The sequence below is a fragment of the Musca autumnalis genome, unplaced genomic scaffold, assembly GCF_047663935.1.
Source record: "Musca autumnalis isolate F117 unplaced genomic scaffold, ASM4766393v1 scaffold_5, whole genome shotgun sequence".
NCBI classification, from domain to species: Eukaryota; Metazoa; Arthropoda; class Insecta; order Diptera; family Muscidae; genus Musca; species Musca autumnalis.
Window position 1 is genome coordinate 114253898 of NW_027412088.1, and position 21146 is coordinate 114275043.

At 34.4% G+C, this 21146-nt stretch overlaps 1 protein-coding gene across 1 annotated transcript in view; it reads left to right on the forward strand.

Moving 5' to 3' along the window:
* Positions 1-21146, forward strand: part of Gp210 (nucleoporin 210) — a 246615-nt gene that overhangs the window by 142589 nt on the left and 82880 nt on the right. The gene's annotated exons all lie outside the window — the stretch shown is intronic.

A 21146-nucleotide genomic window follows, 5' to 3' on the forward strand; every position in this document is an offset into this window, starting at 1 on the left:
ACCTGGATTAATTTAAATTTTAACTAAACAACACTTGTAATGGGTCCTTCTGCACAGCCCTTTCAAGGAATTCTCATACGAATTGGATCCATTATTACGTAGGATCAAAACAATTCGTTCTAACTCCTCAATATAATTTCTAAATAATTTGCTATCTTTCTATTTTATATTATTATTATTTTTGTTTTTGGATAGATTTTATCCCTAGATGAAAAACAACAACCGTTTGGTGGGATGGAATGGAACGAATGAACAAGTTTTTCGATTGGAATTAATGTTGCAAAAGCCATTTAGAGATTATGTCACATTCTAAAAACCAAACACAAAAAAATTGAAAAACAATTTCATTTTTAGTAACGCGTATCACATCTTCCTCTTCACCCCCAGACATCATTAGAATTGGGAAAATGGGAATGAATCTCAGTGCGGCAGACTGAAATGGAAAAGTTATATTTGAAGCAAAATTTAAGTCAACTTCAGCAACGAACGTTCGGTTCGGTTCAGTTCCGATGTACAATTGTGCACACAAACATTATCATCGGTTACTATCAACGTTGCAACAACTACTAGAAATGCTGTCCCGCAGTTACATGCATATGTGTATATACCCAGCAAACCAATTTCGGAAGCAAAATCGTTTAGATTTCGTTACGATTTCTAAACGATTTTTCGGAGGGGAAATAGTTCAGATTTCGTACCGATTTCGGAGCGAATGTTGGAAATAAATTTCCCTTCCGAACTTCCCAAGGATTTTCTTCAGATTTCGTTCCGAAATCGATCCGATTCCGCTCCGACATTTCGTTCCGAAATTATGTCAACCACTTCATACAACTTTCGTTAAGATATCGTTTCGATTTCGGATCCGACATCGGACGTAGCGTCCGAATTTTGTTCCGCTTTCGTTACGATGTCGATACGATTGGTTTGCTGGGTACATATATCTATAAATATATATGTGTGTGTGTTTGTGTAGTTGTACTTTTATCCTCTCATTTTCAAGCACTGATTCGAATTTAACCATCTCGAATCTGGTAGATAGAGTGCACAGTGAAAAATGGCTGGAATATAATAATTGTTGTCAACTGATGTAGAAATGGATTGCTAGGGGTCGGTGGAAAGAAATGATCAATTTATATTTTTTGGTTATGGGCTATATCACCTCGTAAAACTTTGTTCAAACTTAGATAAAGTTCGAATATGAACCTAAGTGTACCTCCCGCACAGCATTTCAACAAATTTTCGCTAAAGTACAGTTTAAACTCCTTCCTCCACTCCTTCGGGTACCTCCCACAAAAGTAAGTTTACCTTTGTGTAAAATGGTTAAATAATTAATTTTTTTTTTGATAAGCAATCCTACATTTTACGTTTAGGTGTATAATTAAGTAGAAGACGGTAAAATTAAAAAGCAGTAAAATTAAAAACACCGTCCATGTCTAAACGAATGGCCGGTCTATTCCAACATTATTTCTTTTTCCTACCATGGGGTGACGATATACACAGTAGTTGTTGTTGTAGCAACGTTCCAGTACGTCTTCATTTATGTGGTTCTGGTGTCCCGATTCAAAGCCTGTCCACTAGATCGTTGCAGTCCTCAGGGCGAGATTCTGGCAGGTTTGAATATTCCATTGCGTAGAGCTAAAAATTTCGCTAAAGTGGAGTTTAAACTCCTTCGTCTTTCCTCCACTCCTTCGGGTGCCTCCCCACAAAAGTAATGCGTTTAAACCTTTTGGGATAAGCAATTCTAAATTTTCCGTTTAGGTTTATAATTCAGTAGAAGACGGTAAAATTAAGAACACCGTCTAAGTCTAAACGAATGGTCTTAAACTCACGGTCTTTTCCAACATTATTTCTTTTTCGTACCATAGGGCGACGGTATACGCAGTAGTTGTTGTTTTAGTGACGTTCATGTACGTCATGTAAGTAGTTCCGGTTCCTCTGTGTCCCGATTGAAAGCCTGTCCACTAGATCGTTGCAGTCCTCAGGGCGACATTCTGGCAGGTTTGAATATTCTTCCATTGCGTAGAGCTAACCATGTATACCACACTGGCGCCGCATAGCTTACCACCACAAACCATCCTATTGCTCTATAAGAGGTCAGCAAGGTTTATTTGTCAGAACACCAATTGCTGTCGGACAGCGCCTTGAGAACCTTGCACCTACTTCTGATCTAGTTGCAAAAAGCTGTGACTTGCGCGGACGACTTATACATGCTGTCGAACGTTGCATCCAATATATTGGGGTAGTTGGGATCGGAATCAGGGCACCATCGACCATTATATTCAGGGGTTGCCTCATTTCAGCTGTCCAAGTAGTGAACAGTGTGGCATTGGATTTACCGGATGATAGTTTCATATTCCTCAGATGAAAGAACTGCACTAGGTCAGCTATGTAGACATTTAAATTATCAGATATGTCCTCGACGATACGACCAGATTTCAGTTCCGGAGATATCTCCCCGTCTTGGGGAACTCCCTGTTTCACTTGTGTCTAAATTCTACAAACGACTGGCGTTCTCATTATCCAATGTTTCAATCACAGCTGTAGGGTATTCTTCTCTGTATCTTGGAGCAACTTGGCATGGTTGACAGTAATGTAGGCCTTCGCTAGATCAAGAGCCACCATAACTGTTCGGTCGAGAGGCTTGTTCGGGTTCAGTACTCGATGGATATGTGTGGATATGGCCTGTAATGCTGTTGTAATGCTGTACATTTTCCAGAATCCGCATTGATGTTCAGTAGCGGGACCACCCTTCCAACTTTCCAGCCTTCTGGTACAATATAGGTGGTTAACGACAGATTGAGGACACCTGTTAAATACCCCGACTTCATCCAGTTGCTTAAGCATTACCATTGAGATTCCGTGTGGGCCAAAGCTTTGGATTATCTCGCGTATCGGATGACGTTTGCAACACCGCTCTTCGTAGATTGAGCGGCTGGGAGGGCTCCTTCTCGCCCTATCACTCTCGGTGTGCTCCATAGGCTGCCGGTTAAAATATCACGCGCACCTCTTCCGTTGAAGGTAACAACCATTCTCCCTTCTTTCTCGGATTCGAGGGTGATTTAAAAGTTGCCCTCAATTTACTTAATCCTGTACCAATGTTGCATTGTTTCATGTGGTCTAGCCACTATTATTATCTTCGCCCACTAGTCTGTTGACTTCAAGAGTAAGTTCCGTAACTAATTTTCTATTTTCGTCGCCTACAATGGGGAATTTGGTCAGATTTCGGGTATTCGACCTGCAGGTATGTACCGAGCGGCTGTAGTCGAAATGTTGTCCCGGAAAATTCTCTCAGCTACCTGAGAATTTCGGGAACGGACAGCTCTATGAAGCGGTAAATTGGTAAAATTGGTAAATTCTCTGAACCCTTGCCAATCAGCTTTTTCATGGTTTAGAAAAGTAGGGCGGTCAGAGGTTATACAGTCGGGTGGACTGTTTACGGGGACGAAGATAGGAAGGTGATCAGAGCCAAGGGAAATGACGGGTTGTCAGGATCCGTCATTTATCAGACCTGATGCCACAATAGTGAGCTGTGGCAAGGATAAGATCATCCTCGTAGGAGCGTCTTCATTCACGGTGCAAAACCTGGAGCTATCAATGTGCCCGGCCACCGCTGTACCCCTCTAGTCATTTCCTTGGACGAAATGCCAACGCTCATGATGAACATTGAAGTCCCCTAGTACCACATATAACGCAGGGCGCAGCTATTCACCGGCGGTATGTACACTAGAGCGACCCAAAAACTAATTTTTGACATTTGACCCAAAGTCCTCATATGAAATTTTATGACGATCGGTTAACGTTAACCCATGCCAACCTAACGATATTTGCTTCCATAATAATTTGGTTTAATATGGTTCAATCGATGAAAAAACTATCAGTTCATTGTTGTGGCTAAAAAACGAAATTCGTGAAAATAAGATCGGATTTTGATATAGCTGCAATATGCATATTTGGCCGATTTTGGGTATTTTGGGTTCTATATAGCTATATCAGGATTCCGTTTTTAGCCACAACAATGAACTGGGTTTTTCGTCGATTGAACAATATTTGCGGAACTTAGAGAATTTTCGTGAAAATGCACTTTGGCCCCATACAAATTACTATGAAAACAAAGATCGCTAGGTTGCCACGGATTAACGTTAACCGATCGCCATAAAATTTCAAATATAAGGTTTTTGGGTCAAATGGAAAAAATTTAGGAGGTAGGACATCCAATCAAAAGAAATTGTTTTTTGGGACACTCTAATGTACACATTAAGCAGCTCTTTCTCGGCAGTCTCACTCTTTACTGCTAACCCTGCATTCCATGTATTGGATACTGGAGTCAGATTCAAGCGAGATACGGCTGTAGTGGACAGACTGGTGTTTGTACGATCCTTTCGCAAATTGCAACAGGCGATGGTGAGTTTTGTTTCCTGGATCGCTGTGAACATGGTGTTCATTCCACTCATAAAGTTTACAATTTCCCAGAGACCGTTGCAATTAAATTGCAGGAATTATGCATTTCCGGGTCGCTGAACAACAACTGGCGCAGCAACATAACTCCTATCGCAGTAGTCCTGAGGCGGCTAAGACCAGAGCAGCCTCGGAAGTGCACTCATTTTATACATTTATTACATCTCACCGATGTTGATATATGGTGGAACTTCCCTGTCCCGGCACGAAAAAAATTTACAAACACAAAATTCCTCCGAGTCAATCTGGTGCATAGAACCGGTCGCCGTGGGATAGTAGTAGGTGTACCGACTGACTTTTTTTTTACTTGTTTAAAATGACATATATGACTTCCTTCTATTGGCCGACGACGCCTTCTTTTAACTAAAATATAGCTAAATTTCGCTATGACTTTTTTGTCTGCAAGCCGATAAACATTACTGAAAATAAATATCAGTACAACTTCCTACCACTGTGCGTTGAGTTATGTGCATTTGGAAAATTCAAAATTTGAACAGCAAACTCACTCTCTTGCTGATGGCTGAGTAGCTAGCTGGTTGGTTTGCTTGTTCGTTCGTGTGGATGCGTTTGCCTGTGTCTGTCTGTTCGTTCAGTTTGTCATGATGGACGTTTACCATTATTTTCTGTAAGCCAATGCATTAAATCTGTCATAGCTTCTCGTTGATAAAATGCATTCTCCACAACCCACCCCGCACACTAAAAGGAGGAACAAAAAAGTCCAACGCAGAATAATAGAAAAGTGGATGTTATTTTTTATCGCCCATATCATATTCACTTGAAAGCATTTATTCCATGCCAATCTGCGGGACAGACACATGAATTAAATGTTAATACGGTGGTGCAGGGCATGCCATTATGCTGCGAACTTCATTGTGGTGGTTGTAACATGTCAAAAGTCAATGAATAGTTAGTTGTTGGCAAACAAACATACAAACTGTTACTAGAACTATAAATATTATCCCCTTCAATTGCATTTCAATGTACAAACATACAAACATGTGTCATGTATGCATGTCAGCAGTAACTTTGCTGCTACATTGTAAATATTGCAACATTTTTGTGTGTGCCTTTCGAATTAAAAGTATGGGCTAATGAAAACATTTTTGTGAATTAATTTCAATGCATCGGCTAAATAATGCCTGAAGGAAATTCGTAACAAGTTGCAATAATCTACGTGAACAAAAAAAAAATTAAAAAACAATTTCATATAAAATGGTTTATATCGGATTATTGGATTAAATAAAAAAATAATGATTGAATGCGCCACTTCATTTAATTCTCTTTGAATAATTTAAATTGCTGTTGTTTAGAAGGGGATGACAACAAAAAATGCATTACATTGATTAAGGGAAACGATTGCCATGGACAAGGGCTATAACATCAGATGAAACATTGTTGTCTTGTTTGTGATGTTGGAAAAATTCTTTAGAGAAAAATTTGTTACATTTTGCAGTAAATTCCTAAGGATGTAATTAATGTCATTGATAACGACATGCAAATTATAAATTGGTATGAACTATTTTGTCGAATGTGGTCAAATGATAGAAATATTACAAAAATCGTAAAAAAGTGTATGAAAAATTGTCATTCAGGGGGCAGAGGGACCAATGTTTTAGCCGCATTATTTCTATCTATCGAAATGTTTTAAATTTAGTTTATAACTCCGTTAGAGGTATAAAAAATGCAGAGAATTGTCGGTAGAGGTCTACGTTTTAATATAGCCCACATAGAGCGGTGCTTGTTTAGTTCAAATCTAGTAGCTAATTTTTAACTCAGTTGCAGTTGAGCAATCGAACTAAAAGTTTGCCCACTATTCAGATTTGGATGACAATACATGAATATGAAACCAAAACCAATTTGTCCTATAGCCTCCATATAGCAGTACCACCAGCTATCAGGTAATTTGAGGATTTTATCTTCATTTTTAGACCGAATTGGCCGTAACTTCACATTTGGAGTTCCTAATGGTACAGAAACTTCTCCACCAAAAATTGTGGCCATAGGTCTAGGTTTTGGTATTTCACCCATATAGCGGTATCCTACGATTTCAGATATTTTGAAGTTTTTTCTAAAATTTTGCCCTAATTGGTTGTAATTTTGTTGTGGAATTCCGTTTAAGGTGAAAGGACAAGTTGAGAGGGAGAAGTTCGAAGGAGGTTGTTTGGAAATTCGGAGGACGTTGTTCGGAGGTTCGGAGTAGGTTTGTCAGAAGTTCGGAGGAGGTTATTCGGAATAGTAAAATCTATAATTAAAAAATTAAGTTACAGGGTTTCATTTATACAAAATAATTTTCTCTTAGCCTCAATAAGTATACTTCATAATGGGATCTCTCAAATAAAATGCTTGCATTTCATTTAAAAATGGTGACAAAACTAAATGGCAATAAATTGCAAGCGTTTTTTTTTTGATCCCATCATGAAGAAGAGTATACTTATTGAGGCAAAGAGAAAATTATTTTCTAATTTTTAGCGCATTTATAAATAAAACACTGTAACTTAATTCTTTAATTATTTTTTATTTCCCATTTTTGGTACAGAAATCAAATTTTATTTCGTTTCGGGTTATTAGATTCGATTGTCTTTCATGTGAGAGTAGCCTCGAGAAACATGCTATAAACCTCTATCGCCATAATAATTCGCCATAAATGTTATGAAGTAATATTCTCAGATATCTTAATAAATCCCTCAGCGGAATGCAGGCGACATTTTCTGAGTATTTGAATGTCGAAATTACCTACAAGTGGCGTCGTTAGATTGTATTTGGGCACACTGTGTGGTGGTACTACTCTTGGGAATGAGCTTTCTGAAATATCAGTCCGATATAAAAAACAGTACAGTACTTACCTACAAAAAAAAAAAAAAAAGACATTAACAAGAGTTATGAAGTTAAGTGTAGTACCTTCTACTATAAATTTCAAAGTAAACTCGAACAGAACTTAAACTGAACTAAAACGATTAAAAAAATATCAGTTGGCTTTGTATCTATGGACAGATCGAATACCGGCTACAAAACCAAGATCATTTCCCAAAAAATATTTATTTAGGGGGTTTTCAGTATTTTGTGGCCCTTTTTGGAAGTACGAACTTGCCGACACAAATATGGATTTGGAATAAAGCTCAAAAATATTGCGGAGGAGGAATTGCCCCATTTTGTAAGTGGGTCTTATTTTGTGAAACATTCTTTTCGATAGATATCGCGTCATTTCAGTTGGTCACCATATAATTTAGAGCTTAGAGCTGATATAATGGAAACTAGGACTTGTCTACGAAAAACATGATATCGCTGTTAACAAGACTACTAGGAGTACTTTCGGTAAAATTTTCCGAAGGATCCCCGCACAAAACTCTTCAACATAAACTAAGGTTCGACAAAAAATTTCGAGATCCAAAGTTTTAGTCCAAATCTGTTGCTCTATTTATGAGATACCGTGCATAACAATTTAGAGAACATTGTCGAATACTTCGAACTTAAACTAAATTTGGACAAAATATTATGAGTGCCAAATTTTGGACCCGATCGGTTGCTTCGTTCAATCGTGCGCATCAGCCAGCCAGACTTTTGGAACTTGTGCGTGGAGAAGTTTCCAAATGGGACATCTAATCATAAGGTATAATGACAATACTGTGACACAAAATGGAACTCAAAGTCTGGGGGTGGAAAATTTCTTTTGAATATGAAAGCCCTTGATGAGTATACTAAGAACCCAAAAGGAAATATTCGCCATAGGTCAAGTTTCTGAGATATCGCGCGATGAATTTTTTGATTTTTTCCCTATAATACTTGGGAAAATAGCTCCATATCTCTGTTCGGCGTTGTTGTAGCTTGAAAATTTTCATCTTGTGGTACTTTCACTACGGCTCAAGAAATAAAGGACGAAAAGGACATGAAAGGCATTGAGTAAGAAGAATGAAATGTTCACCAAAAAATTCGCCAATCAATTTGACTGAATACATGCCACCTCAAAATGAAGCTACAACAACGCCGAACAGAGATATGGGGCTATTTTCCCAAGTATTATAGGGAAAAAAATCAAAAACTTCATCGCGCGATACTCAGAAACTTGACCTATGGCGAAGTATTTAGGATCATGCCAAAATCATGGATGTTAGGACTCGTGTGTCAGATATATATTCAATGGACAATAGCCGTAGACTGTCCGCGCATTTTCACATACAATATCAGGAAACTTTGACTTATCCGGATGACGTTATTTTAGTTTATAGTACTAAAATACGTAACTTTACAAAGTCCGATCTAGTTATCACTATTTTCCCTATATATATATACAGTGCTGCTCAAAACATATGCAACTCAGATGCCTATATCACATTCAGCCTATTTTTATGGACATTTTGAGTTTTGAAATATGTTTGTTTTTGTTATTTGATTTTTTATTGACCATATTATTAAGATTTAAAAAGGATTATTCAGTTATAAACACTTATGTTTAAAAAATGTGTGAAATATCGGAGGAACACATGTTTTAGCCTGCTCAAAACATCTGCAACTCCGTGGTATGAATATCTATTAGTACATTTTTGACGTACTTTTTGTATTGATTGGCATGAAATTGTTTCTAATAAGAAGAAGGGGGCAAAAAGCTTTCATGAGGAGTACATTTTACCCCACATATGTTTACGTTTGATAGACAAGTATGCCGAAAACAAGACATGTCTAATTTTTTAAGAAAAACTTAAATTATGACCAGACATTTTTATCAACGCTTTGCTAAAATTGTAATTTTTGAAAATTGTGGGATCCAACGAGGTCCAAAAATAAACCTTGGAACATCACAATATCTAAAACAGAGCTGGATACCGCGTAAAAAGAACTAAAATCGCCATAAGATGGGAAAGAGATCCAAGGACAACAACATCTACTACAGGGGATGATCAAATAATTACACGAATTATTAAGCAGATCTCTCAGAGGTCATCAACAGATGTTAAAAAAAGACTTGACACCGATAAATCTATATATATACATACATATATATATATATGTATATACATACATATCAGGAAAAATGTCTAAAATTGTCTTTTCCATTTCAAAAAAATCAAAAAAAATTTTTGATGCTACATCAATGATTTTTGGTATATAGATTAAGAAAAAAATCAGCATTCCAAATCTGTCTTCGTTACTAACTTTGATTGTTGCGCGCAAAAGATATGACCGTTTTAATTATGATAATTAGAAAAAATTCTAAAAAAATCGCGGCTTAATATAGTTAGCTGTTATATCCTATTATCGTTAACTGAATTCGTAACCTTTGCGATGATGCAAAAAATAATCGCGAAGTCTCAATGGATTCGCGAAAAATCAAATTTGTTAAATAATTTCACGTATTTACAAACATATTTTTGAAACAATAGCGCTCATAGTTACGAAAAATATATAAAAAAAAATTATAACAGCATCCAGACATTTTGAGGAATAAAATGAAACCTGAGTTGTGAAGGTTGGAGCTATAGTATTCATGGTATTTGCAAAAATACGAAGAAAATATTACGAAAAAATTAAAATCATATTATTCTAATTTTATTTTTTTATGGTTTTATAGGAAAAGTTGGAGAAAAAATGTTGGAGTTCTTCGGCATTTTCGTCAAAATTTCACGCAATAATGATGATATTCCGTTGTAACAAATTTTTCGCTTATAGTTTTCCTATTGGATAATATTATTAGAACCTTATATTAAATCACAAGGAATTCCAATTGTGGCATAACGTTAAAATAATGTTATATTGAATATTAGAACATTTGAGACACATATAAACCGCGTAATTATGAAAATGACATGATGCGCACCCGATTTTCCAACACAGCGAATCAATCCCTTTTATTTGATGTACAGTTTGTCAAATTCTATTTGGCGGCCACGATGTAGCATCTGCTGCATTTAAGGGTGCAAAATACAGTAAAATGGTCATAATTTCCGCGAAGTTCATTTACATTTTATGCGCATCCGATTTCAATAATCACCATTAAAAAATACATCGTTCTATGCCGTTTCAATGCGATCCATCAAGAACCGTGGATGTAGCATCGCACTCAATTTTTAGAAAAATCTATTATATCTCTGGATTTACGAGAGTTTTTAAATATCTGTTTTCGCGCAGTTTAAACACGCGTATCGATCTATTTATTTAAGTCGAACTGACACATCCAAAACGCGTTTTAATATGCGATATTTTCAAAATAATTTTTTGCAAATTTTCGAAATTCGAGGGGTATCATATCCGCCGATCTAGTGGGTGGATTTTTACGCGTCGTGGCTTGTTAGATTCAGAACGTAAAAAAACTAAATTTACGCTGGTTTCCACGGAAATCGAATGACGTTTGTAAATTTTAAACCAAAAAAATAGGTTTTTGAGAAAAATTTACGCACAAAAATTTCGTGTTTAGGCGCAGATTACTGTGATCCTGTGAGGGCTACACCCTCATGTTATACATTAAAAAATGCGAAATCGCGAGTACTACAATCCAATAATAGGCTTTTAGGGAAATCCAGCTGCGCGTCCCGATTAGAAAAAAAAATTCAAAAAACCCCATTTTCAGGTTTCAAAATGTCGGCATCCGTTTGAGGTAGATACAGTGGATATATTAAAAAATCATACATTAGAAACTTCAACTCTGAAGTGTGCTCTTTGAGTATTAAGCTCTACATTGTGTTGTAAAACCACTAATTGGAAAATAACATAATGAAACTCGTTTATTTCAACGATTTTTTCCGATTTTTTTACATTAGTACGACCACAGCTTCCGCTCAAATTATTATTTTAAGAAACCCCTCGGTGAATCGGGCTAAAACAGTTTATTTTGCCGAAATGCGGTCAAAAGTTATGGTATAGTAAAACTGATCGCGAGTTACAATACCCCATACCTCAGTTTCAACATAAGTTAATTTTCTACAAAAAGCTTGATATATATATATTCACCATAGATATTCCCAAAACAGTTTGAATCGAGCACACATAATCTTCTCAAAGAATTTATTATGAAAAAAAACATCAATAAAATATATTTTGTGACCGCAGATAACGAAAATGTGAATAAAAACGGTCGAATATGGTACTAAATCATATATAAAAAGCGAAAGCTTCTGTGGTCTAAGAAGAGATTGTAGCATCTCAGTTGGACATTATTTTCCTTTTTTGCTTCAACCGTCTTATTGCTGTCTTGCGGTCATCACTACTACTAGAAAATAATTATTCCACAACCTTAGCACGCTATCTGTATCGGTTACCAGATTTCACTGTTCGTCTCTACAGGATGTGAAGTGCCTGCATCAAAAATGTCATTATTTATGTTTTACTATGTAGTAAAATTTTCGGACTTCATTTGGTCACCTGTACGTGTCTATTTTTGTGAAAAATACTTTTCATTCCTCCCCTTTTCTCTCGATAACTTCCTCGAGTTCTACATACGTGTTATTATTAAATGCATGGTAGACCCTATATATATAAAAAAATCATTATATTATTGTTCTTTAAACGTTTCTTCTAATGATTTTTCCTAATGATTTATCTATCTTGTAAATCAGAACAATGTAAACCATATGTATGTACATACGCATTGAGTCCATCAGCACTAGCTTGAGTTATTATATTTTGCATTTATATTAAAGAAATTAATAAATTGTATATGCGAACTATACGTGATTGATATGGTGATTGTTTTCCGACATCTATACGTGTTTGGTTTGTTAGTGGTGTTTTTTTAGCGTAAAGCGTTTAGCTTTATTTCAATCAGGTTGTTGTGTTTGTTGATTCATAGTTAATGTGCGAGTAGATACGATGGAGGAAAAACAAAAACAATAGAAATAAATTTAACCACAACATTTTTATAGGTAAAGCACAAAAACCGGTTTTTGCATGAAAAGAGAATCTCGAGAGAGAGAGAGAGTCAAAAAACCAGAGAGAAAATAATGGGGAAAGTAGGGGAAATTATTCGTTACATTAAATATTTGCTGTAAAAATTTACGATTGGATATTTGCTTCTCAAATCGATAGTACTTCCAACATACTCGATGAGCGCATCTCATCTAGCACAACATGATCCTTGAGTTGTTTAAATCTAGGGCTGCTATCTTCTATATTTTGTTACCGCTGCGAAGTCTAAAGCTGAGTAAGGCAATTGGTCTTTCGTGAGCGTAAATTTACTCTCGCTCACAACTTGTGTAGACTCTAACTGGTGGTAAGCGAGAGTAAATTTACGCCCATGTGAGTCACTTTGCCTTACTCTGGTCTAATGGTTTCCAAAGTTTCTCAGTGGAGGCAAAACTTTTCGAAATATCGGAAATCCTTTTAAATATTATAAATAGCATGAAACAATTTTTATGTCATGGTCAGGTAAGCGGTTCGACCTTCACTTCGGTAGGGTCATGGGAGCCGAAAATACTGATGTTGAAGAATTCAGCATGTATCCTTGTTGCTTATGGCTTTTCCGTTCTTAAGATGCCTCTAACAGAAGACAAAACATTTTCATTGAATTCCACTAAATTATGTAAGTTTCCTTCTCTATTATATGTTGCTAACTTCCTCAACCTTGTATTTTATTATATTGTTGTACATATACTCGTATTGTAAGAACCCATACCTTATCTGCAATAATTTTCCTCTTCAATAACAGTTTGAATAGAAACAAAAAATAAACAGCATAACATGTATTTATTTCAAATTGGCTTATTGTTCAGTAGTCCTTTTGTTAAAAAAAAAAAAAAAAACAAAAACAAAAACCCACACAACCAGATTAAAATGACCGTGAAATGAATAACAAATTAAATATTGTTGTTTTTTATTCTTACAGTAATTAAATAAAACAATTTCTGTAATCCATTTTTTGCGATATAAATATTCAATGAAGTTTTAACAATGTGAATTCTAATGCTCTCGCCATATATAGAGTTAGTCCACTATCTAATGGAAATATGTTTTTTTTTGCATTGTTTGTTGTTTTGGTTTTGAATCATGAACTTCATGTTTCCCCCTTAACTTTGTTAATACCCAGTAAAATGAAGTAAAACCCACACATACATACATGGGAAATCTCAAACAAACAAAAAATGTTTGCTAATATTACCACATCAAACTCAGCTATGTATCCGCCGCACCGACATACAATAATTGCTGTGCGGTGCCATTCATTTGACTTCCGTTTCAATCAATTCGAATGGAATTACTTTGCAGTTGTGTGTTAGCCAATTGTCGATAGTTTGTGATTTTTTTTTTCATTATTTGTTCGTTTACCACTAAAATATTTAATGGTCAACTCTATTGATTGGTGCTGTTGATTTTTGTTTTAGCTTTTTGTGTGTTTTTTACTCTGCACATTTGAATAAGGATTTGTGCAATATGATTATGCCAATGGTGGCGAGTAAAAAGGATAAAGAGTAATGACCACAACAGCAACAAATGGTATCAATCATTTGTTTTAATTGTATGAACTTTAGCAAATTAAACTATATTCAATATTGATAATTGAGTTTTTTTCTGTTTGTTAAAAATGTCGGTTGCTAATTCTATTTCGGGTCCGTCAATATACTAAGAGGAAGTGGTTGTTATTATATTTAATTAACCATCTGCTAAAAATGATTATTGATTTTTTAAAAATTTTCCAAGTGGAAACAGAAGAAGTCGATGGATTCCATATCAATGAATGTAATCGCGTTTCTTCTTTATTTTTTACTATAATTTTAAATGTTGCAAATCTGACCTGTCAAGAAAGTTAATAGCTACAACGAACTCCTTGAATCAATATTTAATAAAATCAGCATAATATATTTATACCCTCCAACATAAACTGGAGGGTCAAAAAAAAAAAAAAAAAAAAAAAAAAAAAAAAAAAATTGCTTAAAAATCAATTTAGTTGACTTTGGTTGCAATCGAAATTTCGAAAGATCTACTTTTCTACTGTGCACAGGGCCAGTAGTGCGATTCTCTAATTCATTTTTTGAGTTACCGACAAAAATCGGTAACATTAAAATGCAAAATTATGAATGAAAAGTATAAATAAAATTTGACAACACTGTTGCTATCGGTAGAACTTTTCGACTACTTTTTATTGGTCGCTAACTTTCCGAATAATATCTTTAATTACCGAAAATATAAGCACTTTAATTTTACAGATTTTTGTCGGTAACTCAAAAAATGAGTTAGAGAATCGCACTACAGTTCTCCGAAAAACCTGGCCATATATCTAAAAATGAATGGATTTTGACCTAATCTTAGGTACTTATGTTTTTTGTGTGGCTGGCTTCATTTTTATACCCTCCACTATAGTATGGAGGGTATATTAAGTTTGTTTTTCTGTTTGTAACACATCGAACTAATTATTTGCGGCCATATCAAGTATATATCACCAATATTTTTGAAAATTTAACATAGCTGAAGCCAAGGTTTACCCTTTTAGAAAACGCGATTCGTGATTGTATATTATACAAATTAAATACTTTTGGATAAAATGAAATGTTTTTGGTCGTGGCAAAAAATATTGGCCTTAAAAGATAATTTGCGTGGAAGCTGTGGCTACATTTATGTTAAAAAATTGGTGAAAATGGGTTGAAGCCACCATGTATTTTTTTGTTATATCTCGATTTGTGAGTAAACCACACTTCTCTCGAGTTTCCTGTTAAAGTAAAAGCAGAAGCAAACTAAATAAGGATCATCTCACTAATGTATTACTTTTCAAAATTTCGTCTGCTTCTACCATTAAATGATGCTGACATTTTGAAGCCAGATTTACAGTGTTTTTTGAAATTTTCTTCTAATGTCATTCCGCAAACAGGTTTTTCAAAAAATCATATATAGAATTGTAATACTTGCGATTCTGAGTTATTTGATACGTATATTGTGAATGTAGTCTGCACAGCTTCATAGAAATCTGCATCCAAATGCGGAAATTTTGTGTGAACATTTTTCTAAAAATCATATTTTTCGGGTCTAATATTTGCAATTGTCTCTAGAATACTTCGTACTCCATTGCACATTTTAGTTTTTTACGTTTCGGATCCAATAAATCATTCCTCGTGAAAATCTATCTACTAAAACGCGAGTTACGAGAAATTCCAAAGTAGAAAAATCACCTAAAATTGTTTTTGAAAATATCGCGTATTTTATCGCGTTTTCTGCGCATCGTTTCCACTGCAATGAAAAAACTAGTGCAGCATCTTCGTTTTAGCGGAAACAGAGATTTGAAAACTTTACTGATAAGGAAGCTACATTCATTTTATCCCAAAAAATAGTGTGTGATGCTACATCCGCGGTTCTTGATTGATCGCCTTCAAATAGATATATATCGATGTAGATTTTCATGGTTGACATTGAAATCGGATGCGGACAAAAATTGTATGCACTTTGCGCAAATTAGCGATATTTTATAGGTTTTTTAATGCCAAATTAAATTTCGAAAAATATATACAAATTAAAAGATATAGTCTTGCTGTACATGAAAATCACATGCGGACAAAATGATTTTGATAATTACGCGATTTACACGTATTTTAAAATGCATATAAATTAAAATGGGTTATTTGATCTCTATTTCCATTTCAGAAGCTTTGAGATATATCCTCATCAACCCAATTACCTTCCCTAATGGAAAAGCTTTAATATGAATGTCAATAAAGCAAAATCCGTCTATTTTATTGGGAGATTTAAGCAAAATGAAGGAAGTATTCCTATAGATTTTTACAATTTTTTCTACTACATAATGCATGTGAAAAAATATTTTTTCAAACAAAAAATAATTTTTTTGACCAAAATATGTGCTTATTTTGGCTGTAACATCGAAACTATAACATCAGTCTGTATGATTGTAGTCTCATTTGATTCGCCGTGAAGTTTTGATCTAGAACAAATTTTTATGTAATTTTATGACCACTAAATGAGCCTTAATTTTGAAAAAAGTTGACTTATATTCAATAATTTATCAATTTTATGTACATTCCGCGAATTCTGTGTAATATTTTGCAGGTATTATGCAATCTACTCGCTGAAGTCACTTCGAGAGAACTTTTTTGTAACAATTGTGCTCATTAAAATAATTAGCGTTTTTATAATATTTTCTTTCTTAAAAAGCTAAATAAAAGCGCCATAACTTTTGTCCGCAACAACCAAAAATTGGCTCGCGACCAGATTCGTACTGGGATTTTTTTTCTTAACCTACATATCAAAAATCGTTGATGTAGCGCGAAAAAAATTTATCCTTTTTTTCTGAAATGGATATATATATATGATATATATATATATATATATATATATATATATATATATATATATATTCTTGATCTGGATAAAATTCTAATACAATCTAGCCATGTCCGCCTGTCTGTCCGTCTGTTGTAATCACTCTAGCGTTCGCAATAATTGAGCTAGAGCGCTATATTTTTGCACCAGAGCGTTTTTTTACATAAGCAGGTCCAGTTTGAAGATGGGCTATATCGGAACACTTTTTGGTATAGCCCCCATATAACGGTAACTCCCGATTTTCGGTATTTTGTGGATTTTAACTACATTTTTCGACCGAACTACCTGTAATTTCACGTTTGGGGTGGTCACAGTTTTGGGGTGGTTTTAGTTTTTTACTCGCCGGATCTAATGAGCCTTCCGCGTTCTAATCCAACCACTAAAACTGCGGATATAGATACCTTGAAAATAGGAAAATCAGCAAAATTATATTTTGATAAATTCGCGTTCTAAACCGCTATTCTCTTTGAATGTTTTTATATAAATGGAATTCTTTATACGCGATTATAATATTTGCGGAAACGTGTGCCATAAATTAGGGAGATATGCGAGTAATATGGGTATTTTACCAAAAATAGAATGTGGAGGCACATCCGCGGTTTTTAAAGAATCTATTTGAAATAGGTATTTTTGATGGGCGCCAATGAAACCGGATGCGCATCAAAATCGTATTCACATTGCGAGACTTTTACCCACTTTAACGTTTTTGGCATTGTGAGATGCAACTGACGGCACACAATGGCCGCTGAGTGAAACATCGAAATATGCATAAATATTGAAAGAGGTCGATTCCCTGTATCCAAAATCGGATGGGCATCAACTGATTTTAAGTAATTCGCGAATGACAGGCTTTTTATACCCTCCATAATATAATTAAATTTATCATTCCGTTTGTAGCACATCGAAATATTCATCGGAGACCCTATAAAGTATATATACATATATTCTTGATCAGGGTAAAATTCTAAGTCGATATATAAAATGTCCGTCTGCCCGTCCGTCCGTCTGTTGAAATCAAGATACAGCTCGCAATTTTTAAGATAGAGCTTTGTAATCTGGTATAGAAGTTTCCATTACTCCTAGGATGTTTTGTATTGCAAATGGGTTATATCGGTCCACGTTTTGATAGAACTCTACCACCCAATTTTCGGTATTTTTTAGGTTTTAGCCTCATTATCACACCGAAATGGCTGAAATTTGGTACTTAGTCTTCATTGGGGGTATACAACTTTCCCCCAGAAATTTGTCGGTATAGTTCCACGCCTTCATATTGCCCCCATAGAACGGTACCTCCTGATTTTCGGTATTTTGAAAGTTGTGGCCTCAATATTTCACCGAAATGGCTGAAATTTGGTATTTGGTCTTCATTTGGGGTATTAAACCTTCCATATTAAATTTGCGGTATAGGTCCACGCCCTGGAACGGTACCTTCCAATTTCGGTATTTAGTCTTCGTTGGGGGTATAAAACTTTCTGCCAGAAATTTGGCGGTATAGGTCCTTGCCTTCATATAGCCCCCATAGAACGGTACCTCCCGAATTTCGGTATTTTGAAGGTTGTGGCCACAGCAACCCACGGAAATTGTTGAAATTTGGTATTTAGTCTTTGTTGGAGGTAAAACCCTTTCTGTCTGTAATTCATCGGTATAGGGCCACGTTTCGAAATAAGGTTTGCGTCAATATCCTACCGAAGGACTGAAATTTGTTATTTAGTAGAGTTGGGCAATCTCCTTCAATTGAACGATCCGGATCACTATCTCGTTCAATGGACAGCGGTAATTTCTTTGATAAAACTGCGTATACTTAATTTCACACGTTGGTTTTTATGATGTTACTCATTCGCATTTGAACGAGGACAGTGATCCGGATCGTTCAATTGAACGAGATTGCCCAACTCTATTATTTAGCCTTCCATGGGGTTATAAAATATTGCAGAAGAGAATTATCAGTATAGGTCCGCGGTTTCCTATATCCCCCATAGAAGCGTATCTCTTGATTTTCGTTATTTTAAAGGTTTTACCGAAATATGGGAAATTTCGTATTTAGTCTTCTTTGAGTCTAAAAACTTTCCGCCAGAAATTTGTAGGTATAGATCGATATTTTGATTTAGCCCCATGGAACGGTACCCCTGAATTTCGGTATTTTGAAGGTTACATTGTTATACCGAACTTGCTGAAAATTGGTATTTAGTCTTCATGAACGAAAAGGAAAATAATTGTTCCGTTTTACTTCAATACAACTCGTGGTGGCTTGGCCGAACTTAACGCCGTTCTTACTTGTTCATTTTCATATTTTATAAATGGTTGTAATATTACTCTTAATTTCCTATACTTATAAAAATTGTCATAGTAAGCAACTAAGCTTTCCTGATGGTAATCCATATTTCTTGATGAAGTTTTAGCAGAGTACATTAATTATTGTATGGGATTTTTGCGAAATAGTTGGAGAACTCCTAAATATTTTTTTTTATAATTTTTCTAATCACACCAAAAAATATATTTGTAAGAATATTCCAACAATAAACTTTTCTCTTTTGTTGTTGCTATAATATGCAATTTATACACCCATTCTCTATAAATTTGGTTTCGACGCATTGTTTAGATTCTGTATATATTTTTAATTTATTTTATAAGGACTCCGGGGAAGGATAATTTGGATTTACTACAAGATTTTTTATTATTATTTTTTTTTGGTTTTTCGCGAAAAAAAAAAATAAATTTAGCACATATTTAAACATCTACGAATAGATATGGAATGTAGTAAACGATACATTACATTATTTACACATTTTCTAATAACAACAAATAAGAAATTTTTAAATGTTTTTTATATGTTTTTTTTTTCAATTTCATTAATTTTCATTCAATATAAAGAAAGCCATTTAAGGCCAATAATACATGTATTGGGAGATTAACTTAATATAGTGCTGAACTATGATAGAATGAACAGATCTAAAACCTAGCAATGATAAGGATGGCCCCCCTGCCATATGAATATTGTAGAATTATAGATAAAATAAAAAGGATGGATCCCATAGCAATGAGTTACACTTGTGTATTCAATACTACGATGAATTGTGATTTCAAATACTTCTTATAGGTGACGTAAGAATAACAAAACTTTCTTGGTGAACTCGGAAAACAGTTCCAGTCTCGGTAGACACGTACCGTTACCATATACCTTTCCCTCCTTGTGGTACAAAAATAAAAAATTGGAAATTCCAACAAGTGCCCAAACAAAATATCCTGGAGATACCAAAGAAAAGACTGTGGATAATTTGCTATTGCATATTAAAAAAAAACTACAAAATACGATATATTTACATATGACGAGATTCAATACTATAGCCTTCCCTTTCTTACATTTTAGGAAATAAATAATTTTTTCAACTGAAAATACTTGTTTTTTTAAGTAAAACAATTATAGTTGTGAATATATGTATGTATATGACTAATTTGAAATAACAAAATTTAGAATATTGTAGGGAAATACATACATAGATTTTAATTTGTTACTTATTGCGTTTGAAGCATCACCAACCAGATCCAACAAACAACGTTACACATTCTACATACATACATGTAATTGTCGATAAAAAATTTAGGGCATGTATGTAAATATGTACTAAACATCATATGTAGATGTTTTCCTAGTTCAACTCCATCAGGTTTAATTCAGTTCCACATATTTACATTGTTGCCCGAAGGTGGTGTGTAAATATTTGCATAAATAGACGGACATCGTTTACACAGCAAAAAAAGTTGAAAATGAAAACAAATATAACGGAATTCTAAACATGCATCCATTATAATAATTTATTTTTTCTTGCAACAAAAAAGAAGATTATTGCGATAACACTGTGGAAAAATGAAAATGGAATTGTATATACAATGTTATTAATATTTGCAAACCGATTACTGGTTATATTTGCTATTAAAGTACACTAATATGAGTTGATAAGTTGGTCCAAAATTTTTAATTTTGATATACTTAAAATATGCAAATCTTTATTGAGGTTCCTTATATGTTATGGTTTATCTTAACCTTACCTTTAACATTGATAGCTTCAAATAGTATGTTTTGAAAGTTTATATTTTATAGAAATATGTTTATAAGAAGTACCGAAACTTTAGTTTTAAAAATTTCACTTCGATTCCTTAAAAAACTCTTCACATACATTTTGTTCTGTGTGGAATTTGATGCAATCTGTTTTCTTTACATAATGTGACTGTGTGCGTGTAGGTTTATGTGTATGTATATTTGTTTAGCATTTAATTTATGTATACATCAACATAAAAAAGTGCAAGGATAGCATTTATTTATTGTCTTTACACAAAACACAAAAATGCTCCATTGTAAACATTAGACAGAAGTAAATATTTAAATTTGCATTATATAGTGTTGTTGTTGTGGTTGTTGTCATATTTCTTGTAAACTAAATAAAACT